Source organism: Benincasa hispida, chromosome 2 (assembly GCF_027475165.1).
Source record: "Benincasa hispida cultivar pf3 chromosome 2, pf3_genome.v1.1, whole genome shotgun sequence".
Lineage (NCBI taxonomy): Eukaryota > Viridiplantae > Streptophyta > Magnoliopsida > Cucurbitales > Cucurbitaceae > Benincasa > Benincasa hispida.
In genome coordinates, this window is record NC_143479.1 from 18,231,226 (window position 1) to 18,243,645 (window position 12,420).

Consider the following 12,420-nt stretch of genomic DNA (forward strand, 5'->3'; position numbering starts at 1 on the left):
AAAGGAAGCCAATGAGTCAAAAAGTCGAAGTTGAGTTCATGATGACTTAAGCCTAGGCTACCAATGTCGAGGTCGAGGCTATCAATGTTAGACCGAAGAGACCAAGTTGAAGCAACGGTTCAAAACAGAGGGCGAGGCTACCAAGGTCGAGGATGAGGCTACTGAGTTGAAGTAAAGATTCAAGGCAGAGGTAGGGGCTGAGGCTGAGGCGACCAATGTCGAGGCTGAGAAGACTAAATTAAAATGAAGGGTCAACGCTGAGGTCGGGACTACCAATGCCAAGTCCGAGAAGACCAAGTTGAAACAAAGATTCAAGGTAGAGGCAGAGGACGAGGCTGAGGTTGAGGTCGAGACTACCAATCTTAAGGCAAAGGATATCAAACTGAGGCCAACGAGAACAAATTGATGTAAAGAACCAAAGCTGAGGCTAAGGATGAGACAAAGACTATCAATGTTAAACAAAAGAGATCAAACTGAGGCTAAGTAGAACAAGGTGAAGAGTCAGGGCCCAATTCGAGGCTCAAAATTATTAATAGAGCATGAAGTTATGATCAAAGTTTCACATAGGGCAAATGGAGTCCGATCCTAAGCGCATAAAGCTACAATACTTTCACCATTCAAACGCGTCCAATCACACTAACACACTATGGGAGATAGCCAAGACCAAGGTCGAGGATGACCTTAAGCACATAAAGGCTAGAGACCCCAAAATCATCCTAATATATCTAGGAGGGAGTGTGAACCTTAATTGTCCAAAGTTGGGGTTGAGGCTAAGGCAAGGCTGACCAATTGAAGGTCGAGATCGAACCAATCAGCATAAGTAGGCCTAGGAAAAGAGGGTTGACTTAGGTCTGATCGAAGATAGCATGCTCAACCTCGACCCTTGTCAAATGCCTAACAAGACAAGTTTTATGTATATCTCGGCCAAGAGATCATTTTAGGGTCGAAATATAAAAAACGAAATATGTTCGACCGAGGTCAACCATTGCCAAATTCCTAACAAGGTAAGTTTTACGCATACTCCAACCCAGGAGATCATCTTAGGCTCAGTGTATTGCCAAAAGAAAATGCTCGACTTCGGCCAAGGTCGAGGTTGACCTTGTCAAACGTAAAATCGAGCGCTCCCATTGACCTGTTAGGTTGTCTAACTAAAATGAAATGACTTTAAATAATGGCATATGGCTACGCATTGCAATGATGCCAAGTGGCGATGGTGATGACAAGTATAAAAGAAGATGTGAGCAAGATGAAACTCCATGTTGATGGAGTTACTTTTATGAACTCAATGGGATCGATTATGTGTGAGATATGATGAGAGTGCTAAATGTGTGCCAACTTAGTTGGAATATATCAGTGCACTTGCTAATCCACACCATAAAAATGGGGGAAAGAGTTCATCTTTCCATTTGTTCTTTTTGTTATATTAATAAATCATTGGGAGTGAGATATGATAAGGGTGTTATGTGTATGTCAACCTAGTTAAAATACACTGGTGCACCTACCAAACCACACCCTATAAAAAAAGGGAAAGAGTTCATCTTCCCCATTGTTCTTTTTTTTATATTAATGAATGATTGGGAGTGGGATATGATGAGGGTGCTATGTGTGTGTCAACCTAGTTGAGATACATTGGTGCACCTACTCAACCACACCCTAGAAAAAAAAAAGAAAAGAAAAAGATTCGACCAAGGGAAAAACATCGATGATAAAAGGCATAAGGGAGTCCCATCCTCACCTTTCACGGATAATCGAGTGCAAGGTAAAATCAAAAGAGCGACAGGTGGAGGGAGAAAATAATCCCCAAAACCACGAACAAGAAAGCCAGATAAAGGAACCTACGAGTAGGAGCAAAAAGTTAAAGTTAATAGCATACGTGCACAATGGGGCATGTAATGTAAGCTGAAGCCAAACCTCTCATCAAGGGTCAAATCAGAAAAATGAATCAATTAAAATCTACCTTGAGATAGGCCTACGAAGTTGGATCAAAAGAAGTACAATAGTTCAAAAATGGGACCCAAAATCGAGGTCAAGGCAGAGGTCCGAAGATGCACTGGAAAACATAATTATTGAAGATACAGAAAGAAGTCAAGGACTTACAAGGGAACATGCGGTACAAAGATTTGATTAAACAGGTAGTTCCTCTATTCATCGACAAAATAATGAAATAAGACATTCCGTCGAAATTCAAAGTTCCATCAATTAAACCTTATGATGGAAAAAATGACTCGAATGAACACTTTGATTCATATCAATCTTGGATGGAACTCCATAGGATACAAGATGCTATAAGGTGCATAACGTTCTCTTTTACCCTAATAAGACCAGCCAAAGAATGGTTTCAGCAATTATAAAGAAAGTCCATTGGGTCATAAATAGTAAGCTAGGGTTTTGTCACCTAGTTCTTGGGAGGGTAGGATCAACAAAAATCAACGACACATCTCCTAACCATAAAGTAAGGATCAAGAGAGTTCTTAAAGAAGTATATTACACGATTCAATAACAAAGCTTTACAGGTAGATGGATACATAGATTCAGTAGTTCTGCTAGCCATAATCAATGGGCTACAAGATAAAAAGTTTTTGAGATCCTTAAGGGAAAAAAGAAGCAAAAACCTAAAAAAATTGGTGACTCGAGCACAAAAATACATGATTATAGAGAAATTGTTGCAATTCAAAGGGAGATCAGACGAGACTAAGAGGTAGTTGCCTCAGGCTTAGCCTCAAGACCACATCGTCAGGGCAGACAGAGGTATTACTTCTTTCACCAAGATTGTGGATAAATGACGATGGATTGCATCCAATTGAAAGACGAAATTAAAGTCATAATCCGTAAGGGGTTCTTAAGTGAGTTTGTAAAGGATTCTTCAGAAAAATGGCCAAAGCTTACCCAAATAACTGAGGGCATGGAGCTAACCAAGGATAACACATAAGACAATGGGCAGCGGTGTTTGATAAGAAAAATCAGGGTAATCCTTGGAGACTCAGTAACTTGGGATGGCAAGCTCAAACGGTGAACCTTCTCCCCCATTTCAAATTTTTTAACAAAGGAGGTGGCCTCATGGTAGGAAAAGTTCAATTGATTTCCATAAGAATAATCATCAAAATTTTCAAACGTACTTAAGCTATAGTCATCATCACTAGCCGTGGGAAAGGAATTTCAACTAGCAAGATTCAAAAGAGAATAAAGTGAAAAGGAAAGAAGACCCACCTTAAGAAAGTTGGACCCGAGAGAAATGAAGAGATGATGTATGTATGAATGGGGGAAGGTGGCAATATAAAGAAGTGAAGAAGTGAGGGTTCTCAAGGCTAAGGATGAGGGTGAATAGAGTTTTGTTTCAAGAAAAGGAAAAAGAAGAAAAATGTGGGAAAGTAAATATTAAAACCGTGAAAAAATGGGACAATAAGTCTAAGAAATGCTCTCTAAAACCTAATAAGAATTTAACTTCCACGGTGATGTGATACAACGATGACCATGCATGGGAAGCAAGAGGAGACATGACAGAACAATTCAAGAAAGAGAATCAAATATTGTTTTTGCTAAAAAAAAAATGAGCATGCAAAAGTTGATGAGACTGACTTAAACATTGTAAAAGATAATGCAATAGATAAAGAGGGGAGAGTCAATTCTAAAGATGCAAGTTAGAAGGCAACCAAGTCTGGTAGGCCTTGGTTCATAACTGACGAGGGAGAGGGTGACACATGACACTGGATGGATTAAAGGCAAGATTTGTGAGTACAAATGGAAGCAAAAAAGTTGTTAATGATAAAGTAGTTATAGCCGGAAGGGTAATGCAACTAGGAAGATTGATATAAAAAGCTACAATTTATCCAAATAATGAAAAGGAGAAGCAATCATAACTCTTTCCTGGGGATAGAAAATTAGGTCAGAAAGCTGGTTAAGCCCTATTAGGGTTAGCCAAGTATTATTCCAAGTCAACTCATGACCTGAGGCACACCTATGGTATAAAGACAAAAAATTTATAAGGAGCCTATCCTGGATGTGGGTCCAATGCAGCTTGGCACATAACTTCATCATGAAATGGAGAAATGCATTGTAAAATCAGTTGGACCTCAAAAAGAGTTTGGCTCGATAGGTCCAACAACCCCTAGCAAGTTCGAATTAAGTTTTTTTATGGGATAACATGAAAATTAGGAGAGATTATACTCCCAAGATAGGTTCTTAGATTTACAACCCATGGTGAACAACTAGGAAAACCACGAACACTAACTTGGGAGTGAGGGCTAATGTTATGGGTGGATTCTATACTCAAGGGCAAAAGAATCAAGAGAAAGCAAGAGAAGATCAAGGGAATAGGCCAAGGGCGAATTGGGCATGGTCGCCTCGATTGAGCCTCCAAGATTGGCCGAATAGCCCAAAACCCAACATGGTTAGGCCTTAAGGAATGAAAGTCTAGCATGCCTAGGAAGAATGTTGAGCTGATCGACCTCGACCTAAGTAAGGCCCATACGTGTTTTGCTTGATGTAAAACTCTAACAAAATACGGAAAGAGAAATAGTAGATAAGGTGGATTTATCTAATAATATCTAATAAAAACTTATTAGGATTAGGAAAGATCCATGTAATCTTATTATAAGAGAAAAAGATAAACTTTATCTCATTCCATCTATAAATATATCCTTTATTGCTCCATATGAGGTAACTTGAACTTCTGACTTCTTCTCTCATTTTACAATTCTCTTATTGGCTTAGGCATCAAAGCTCTTTTTCTTTGTTTTGCAAGTCATCTCGTCCCTAAATTACAAATTTACCGTTGTTGTCATGTGAAGGTCAAATACATTTTCTCTTGACCCAAATTTGGCAACAACAGTAATCATAAGAATGGTAACCTTCGAACTTAATTTATGAGTATAAGAAGAGTACTTTACAGGTAAATAAAGAATTTCTCTCCGAAAGTCTTTTTTTTCTAATGTGGCATGAATAGCATCAATGGGATTTGAACTATCCTCACCCACAAAAGGCAATTTACGAAGAATAATTCCAACTTTCAATAGTTTTTAATAGTCTTTTCAATATATAAAGTTATATGTAATGATGCAACTTTACCTTGTAAATAAGTTTTTTTTTTTTCCTTTTGAGTCAAATGAGGTGGAAATTCAAACTTATATGTAGTGAAATGGTGCACACATTCAAGTGTAATTTTACATTGGAACCACTTTGGTAATTGATTTGATTTAAATAGGTCCAACAACACCCATGTGATAACAGTACAAATATTTACAATATTTTCTCTTTTCAAGTAGTTATCCATCCTAGACTCCACTAATTTTCACGAATTTTCATCCACCTCTTTAATTTAATTAATTAAATATGATCTTTAAATTAAACCATATTGTTTTGAATTTAAGTTGATTAAAATTAAGTAGAGATTATAGATTAAAAAATTAAGTGATTTACTAAAATACAATGAATGTTTATAGACTCATAAGCTGAATAAGTTCGTCTAAATTAATGAGTGGGACAAGTTTGAAGAAACAATGGAAATTAATAATTTAGTTAAAATATTAACAAAGGAAAAAGGAGAAAAAGAAGTAGTAGAAGGTAATGGCAGCCCGTGATTTGCGGCTCTACTTTAATAGGAGAGTTGGTGTCAGTAATCGTACACATACAGGAAGCCTGATTATCTGACACTCAAAAAGTTCAAAACAAAAACACATTCGTTATTTCACCATGTATCGTGCCACCCACAAAATTTATGTATCAAAAAAAAAATAAATAAATAAAAAATTAGACAATCTTGAACAATAACTATATTTGTATATTATATTAAATTACTTATTTATAATTTATCATGTGATATCTTTTTTATTTTTTTAAAAAAATTTAATTCTTTTTATGTGAATAATGAGAAGGGGATGCATCAAAATATTATAAATTTAATTTCGAAAATTTGAGATTTGTTTCAATTCGATTTATAATTTTAAGATTTTACACTTTTAATATAATTTTTAAATTAAATACTTACTTTCAGTTATTGATATTAATGTTTATTAATTAATTTAAAATAATTATAAAGTGAAATTTTATATTAATTTTAATAGTGATGAAAAATATTATTTTTAATTAATTAACAAACATTTACAGTAAAGACAAAAAAATTAGTACTTAGTGAAAAATTTGAGATTAAAAGTATAAATGTTGATCTAGGGATTAAATTGAAACAAATTGACTTATCGGTAAAATTGTAACATTTTAAAATTTAGGAACTAAATTGAAACCAAAACCAAAGTTGAGTTTTTTTTTTTTTGTGCAATGGTATTGCAATTAAAGTGTGGGATGGGGAAATTGAACATTTAACCTTGAAATTGATAGTACAAGCACTAGTTGAGCTATGCTTATGTTGACATTGAAGATTTTTTACCCACTATATTAAAGTTCAAAAGTAAGTTGAAAAAAAAAAATCAACAAAGAACAAATAGTGAGTTCTTAGATGGGTAAAGACAATTTAGAGATATTCTTGGATAGTGAATCAAATTAGAGCTTATTAAGTTGATGATTTATCCTCTATTATACAATAAAATCGAATGTTGTAGTACTTTTCATTTGTTTCAATGGTTGTACTTCTCATTTGATTAATAACTATCGGCCTAAATTTTAAAAACTGTTGTTACCAAAAAGTAATGAAACCATCTTTAAAATTCATGTAGATCTTAAAATATAGGAGAGAATAGACTTAATTAATTTTTTTTTTCAAAAAAAAAAAAATCTGAAATGGTCATCAATAGGACCTAAATTATCAAATTTTCATTTAGAGTTTCTTGAATTTTAAAAGGGTCTAATATATTTTTATTTTTTGAATTTCGTGTTCAAACCATCTTTGAAATTCATGTACATCTTAAGTGCGAGATTAAGTGTTTGTGTTATATGAGATATTTGGATTTTTAAAATTGTCAAATAAGTTAGAGATACATCAAACATAAAAATTAAAAGCTCAAATACAATTTGTAAATAACTCTCTGCTATTTTCTACTGTAGAAAAATATGTTTTGTCTTTTGGAAATACAGTAAATTATATATGAATTTAATATTTATGAATTGTGGTTTGTTAATTAATTTGATAAGGTTTACTTGTAATATACTTTGAATTTAACATTGTGGTAGGGTCAATTAAGGGTAGGTTTGGAATGACTTAGAGAAACAAATGTTATTTAAAAATTTATTTTCATTTAATTACTTTTGGCAAAATTTTCTTAAAATAAAAATACACATATATTTGACAACTTTTTTTTTTCAAAAGTACTCTTATATACAAATTTGTTTGGTTTTTTTATCTATTAAAGGTCTTTTTATTAATGTCAAATTACTATAAAGGAATTTGCCACAACGGTCATTGGAAATTGCCAACGACGATCACTAAAAGTCGGCCGGTGACGATTGGGGGACGTGGTGGTCGAAAGTTGACCAGTGGGGGTCGCTGAAATTAGTGGCCGAAATTTGTCATACAAATTATTATTAAATGCTTAAAATTCTTTTTCTAAAAATTGATTTTAAATGTTTATTCTAAACTAACTTATTTCATAAATTTATTTTCCCAAAATTTTGGATCATTACCAAATGCATTTTAATCATTTGAAAAAAACCGCACACTAAATTTAGCTGTTGGCTGAGGCTTCAGTTTGAAGACAATTAGACCATGATTTGTATTAATTAAAAAAAAAAAACATATGATTTGTGTAATTTTGCGAGCATGAAAATATTATACATTAAGCATGTCGCGGGACTTAATTTATTACTGTACCCAATGGATGAAAATTTTAATTATAGGAAATGAGTAGTACAACTTAGAACATAATCATTTAATATTGTAGCCCTAATTAGATATTGTTTTCTTAAGGAAAAAACGCAGGTTGTCCTAATTGATTAAATTTAATTAGTCTTTAGTTAACTAATAATTGATTAGTATAATTCATTAATGAAACTAAACTGTATTAGAGTACCAATACTCCTACTATTAATTTTAATCATTTTCCTCTCATATATTAATATAATATTGTTCATTTTCATTATATATTATTTAACTTTTGGCCTGTGTACTTGATTAAGTGGTTCGATTTTCTTTAAGTACAGTAGAGAGTGGAGAGATTCAAATCACAATTTTTTTTGTTGTTGTTGGTAACAAAATCTGAACTAGAAGGCTCACTTGACCTTCACGTGCCTTCAATAGTGAATTTGTAATTTTGAGAAGAAAGACGAATGACAAGACAAAGAAGAAGAAAAGACTGGTATGGTGTCTATCAAAGAACCTCCGGCACGTCTGATGCTTTAGTCAGTATTTAGCAATGGATTAGAGCAAATTAGAAGTATGAAGATGAACTTATCTTGGGTGATGTCGGTGACTTCTTATTTATAGTGGGGCGGACCTAGAGTTTCAAATCTAAGAGGGATTAGGGAATGCAAATTTGAGCTGGCCAAGGAAGCTTGAATCATGACCCACAAGAACTGGCTTTCATGAATGGAAAGAGGTTCGTCTTGGCTAATTTGGCCCAACATCTTTCCTTTTCTTGGTCTCTTCCTTTCTCGACCTTACCTTTAATAGTTGGCTCTCTTGAACTCATGATTCTTGGTCTAAAAATGATCCATAACATTCGTTAACCCACATAAATAATGCCGATTGAGCTAACTACCTCACTTTGATGAGTGAGTCGCCTTTATTAAACTTAAGTTTAAACACCATCAATAATCCAACCAAACATCATATTTAACATTACCAAACATCATATTTAAATGTTAAGAGTAAAATAGGAAAATGAATGAAAGAATAAAAGAAAAACAAAAAAAGAAAAGGAAATAGAAGAGAGAAGAGAAGAGGAGAAAAATATGAAACCTATGGAAAGCCAAACAAACACATTATTTCTTTAACTAAAATTTTGACGGCTCACAAGCATATAATATAGCACTTTAATCACAATGTTCACTTAATAAGTTTGATCATTTTAAAGCAATTATACAAACAAAAAGATAAAATCCCATATAGTAACAATTTTGTTTTTTATTTTTATTTTTAAAAATTAGATCTATATCATCCACATTTTTTTATCACGATTTGCATCTTTCTTAACTACAATGATTGAATTTTTAGTTAAAATTCCAAAAATAAAAACCAATTTTTGAAAGCTACTTTTCTAGTTCTCAAAATTTGACCTGTTTTTTGAATCATAGGTGAAAAGTAGATAGTAAAAGAAGAAATTTGGAGGTAGAAATAGTGTTTATAAGTTTAATTAAAAAAAAAAAAAACAAGGACCTAAATTTTAAACGAACTACTTAGATAATATTAAAAAGGAAGCCACATTTATCATATAGTCAATATATATTAATTATAATCGTTCAAGTTAATTAGTCAAGTTGTATTATTTAAAAAATGCCATATGATTTTATATTAGAAGTGGGTTGTGATTCCTCACATTTGTTTTATTAAACAAATTTATTCATAATTTACATCATTATATAAACAATTCAGTTGTGAATACCCTAATTTGAGTTTAATTGTTCACATTTTGTGAGGGTGAGTTGGGTACACTCTTTTTTACTCTTGAATTTTTGCATTGTGCAATTAAATCGCACAAATTGGTTATTACGTGAGATCGGATTTTAGGTTCCATTTGGTAATCATTTTTTTTTTTTTTTGAAAATTAAGTCTATGAACACTACTTTTACCTTTAAATTTCTTCCTTTGTTATCTAAATTTTGAGAACTAAAAAGAGTAACCTTCAAAAAGTTGTTTTTATTTTTGGAATTTGGTTAAGAATTCAACTATGGTACTTAAGAAAAATGAAAATCATGGCAAGAAATATAAATGATATAAATCTAATTTTCAAAAATAAAAACAAAAAACGAAGTGGTTACCAAACGGGACATTGATAATACATTTTACTTATAAGTCAAATGAACAAATTTCATAGTATTAGTTAAAAATTTAATGCAACATAATAGGATCCCTCATACTGCAAAAAGTTGATATTTGTAGATCTGAAACCCTATAATGTAACACATTAATACTATACTCCTAAAAAGTCCCACTCCCTATTATCCACTACACTAGAACCTTATCAATCACCACCTTAACCCTAGTTCATATTACATTTATTATTCAGTAACAACCCCTTCACCCACCTCCCACTATTATGAATTTCTAGTTACTACAATGCTCTTTAATATAATTCTATATATACTTTTCTTTCGTTTTCGTTTTATTTTTATTTGTTTTTGAAGACTCCTAGCATATACAGCAAAATAAGATTAAAATATTGTCAAAGTAGTAAAACTTAAAATTAATTGCAAATACAATAAAATTTACCTCAGCCCATAAAAAATATCTAAAAAATTCATTGAAGGCCCAAAAAATTTTCAAGTTTTTTTATCACTGATCAATAGACATTGATATACGTTGTTATTAATATACTTATTTGATACTTTATTTGTTTGAGGTTGTCTAATTTAGGCATAAACCTTCATGGTTTTGTTTTTAGTTTCACCCCAAAATGTCTCATACCAATAGAGATAGTCATCCTCATTTATATACCCATGATCCTCCTCTTATCTAACCAATGTGGGACTTTGGTTATATTCCCAACAATGATCCTCCTCTTATCTAACTAATGTGGGACTTTGGTCGCATTTCCAACAATTCTAAATCACTGATATCATTAATGATAGACTTTATGATTGTCGATACAAATTCTATTACTGATTTTATAATTTCTATCAGTGATAAATAATGATAGAAGTCATAAAAATATATCACTGATATACTTATTTGATACTTTATTTGTTTTAAATTTGTATTTAGTGATAAATTGATAATCAAATGATATCAATCTATCAAAGTCTATCATAGTTTTATTTATTTATTTTTAATTTGTAGATCCTATGAAGTTTAGTTTGTAATTCAATGATCTTTAATATGCATCTTCATATAACATGTTTGCATTTTAGTTTGAGCTAGATAGAGAGAGTTACCATATATGTTAGTGCTATGATTGAGTGAATTAGAATCTTAATTATGCTTTTCCTAATTAATATTTCCTTACTTTGTAATCTCCTTGATGTATATATGCACATTTGTATTCTTCTTTGAAAATACAACAATTATTCAATAATATACAAAAATTGACATTATGTATAGACTTGGATAGACCCTGGCAGAAGGTTCTTTCGCAGATGTTAACGGGATCGAAATGTTCAAGGTGAAAGGGTCGTGTTCAGCCTCCGCTCGAAATAATACCATCAAAATATAAGTAGGGTTAACAAAATTCTCCTTGGATCGGTTATGTACCAATTTAATTACAGATGTGAAATCGGAGATCTTTTTAGGGTCTCTATCTGGAGACGCGGAGGATCCCTGCCCCGACCCCGACCCCGATTAGATCTATATATATATATATATATATATATATATTAGGTATTTACTTTTTACATTTAACCTAGTTTTTAATTTAGTCCAATTTAAGACCAACTAAAGTGCCCAAATTCAAATCCAACCCTAATTTAGCCCATATTAAGAATTAGCAGGGGAATTCCCGCGTGGAAACAGGAGAATCCCTACTCCCGTCCCTGTCTTCAAATGGCGGGGATGGGGTAAATTCCCTCATCAGAGCTGGGAATGGGGATCCCCTTCCCCCGACCCCATTACCAACCCTGAATATAAGGCCAATATTGTAATCAATTAAATATGAAAACTAAATTGTCCTTTTTGTTATATTTGTAAATAAATATCATATAGTACATTTCATTTTTTTTTTTTTTTTTTTTGTAAATATCAAATAGTCTTAGTCACATTAAAAATAGTATAACTTGAGGATTGAAGAGGAACAATATATTTGTGTATGCGATCAACAAGTATTTGGTCTTTAAAACCAACGTAAGAGTAGGAGCTAATATTATGGACTATTTCGAACCTAGGGGCAACAGTGTAAAAAAATGAATAGATCAACAATGCTGCATGCTAAACAATTAAACTTGAAGCAAGAATGGGTTGAGGGGTGCGAAGTGGCATGGGCCAAAGCCATGCCACAAGGTTCAACATCGACATCGCCATAGCCAACACAAAGAAAATTTCTCGAGTGAGGGTTGTTTGAGAGGTCACGCCCAAGGAAAGAAATTTAACCCAAAAGCTAGTTCGGAAACCCTAAAAGGAAGAAGCTAGGTTAAGAAGATCCATAAATAGAGGAAGTAGGCATCAGGGAAAGTAAGTCCATTCACATACAAAAATTTCCTCCTTGCTACATAGATTTCTTTGCTAATTTAAGTATCGTTGTGTGTGTCGCAAACACCACATCAAGACGCAAATCCTTCTTATCTCGTAAGTAATAGTCTTCACTGAATAACAAATTCACGGTTATTGTCATGTAAGGATTAGATATGTATTTACCTCAACAGATTGCAACCCTTCAATTTTTCTATAGC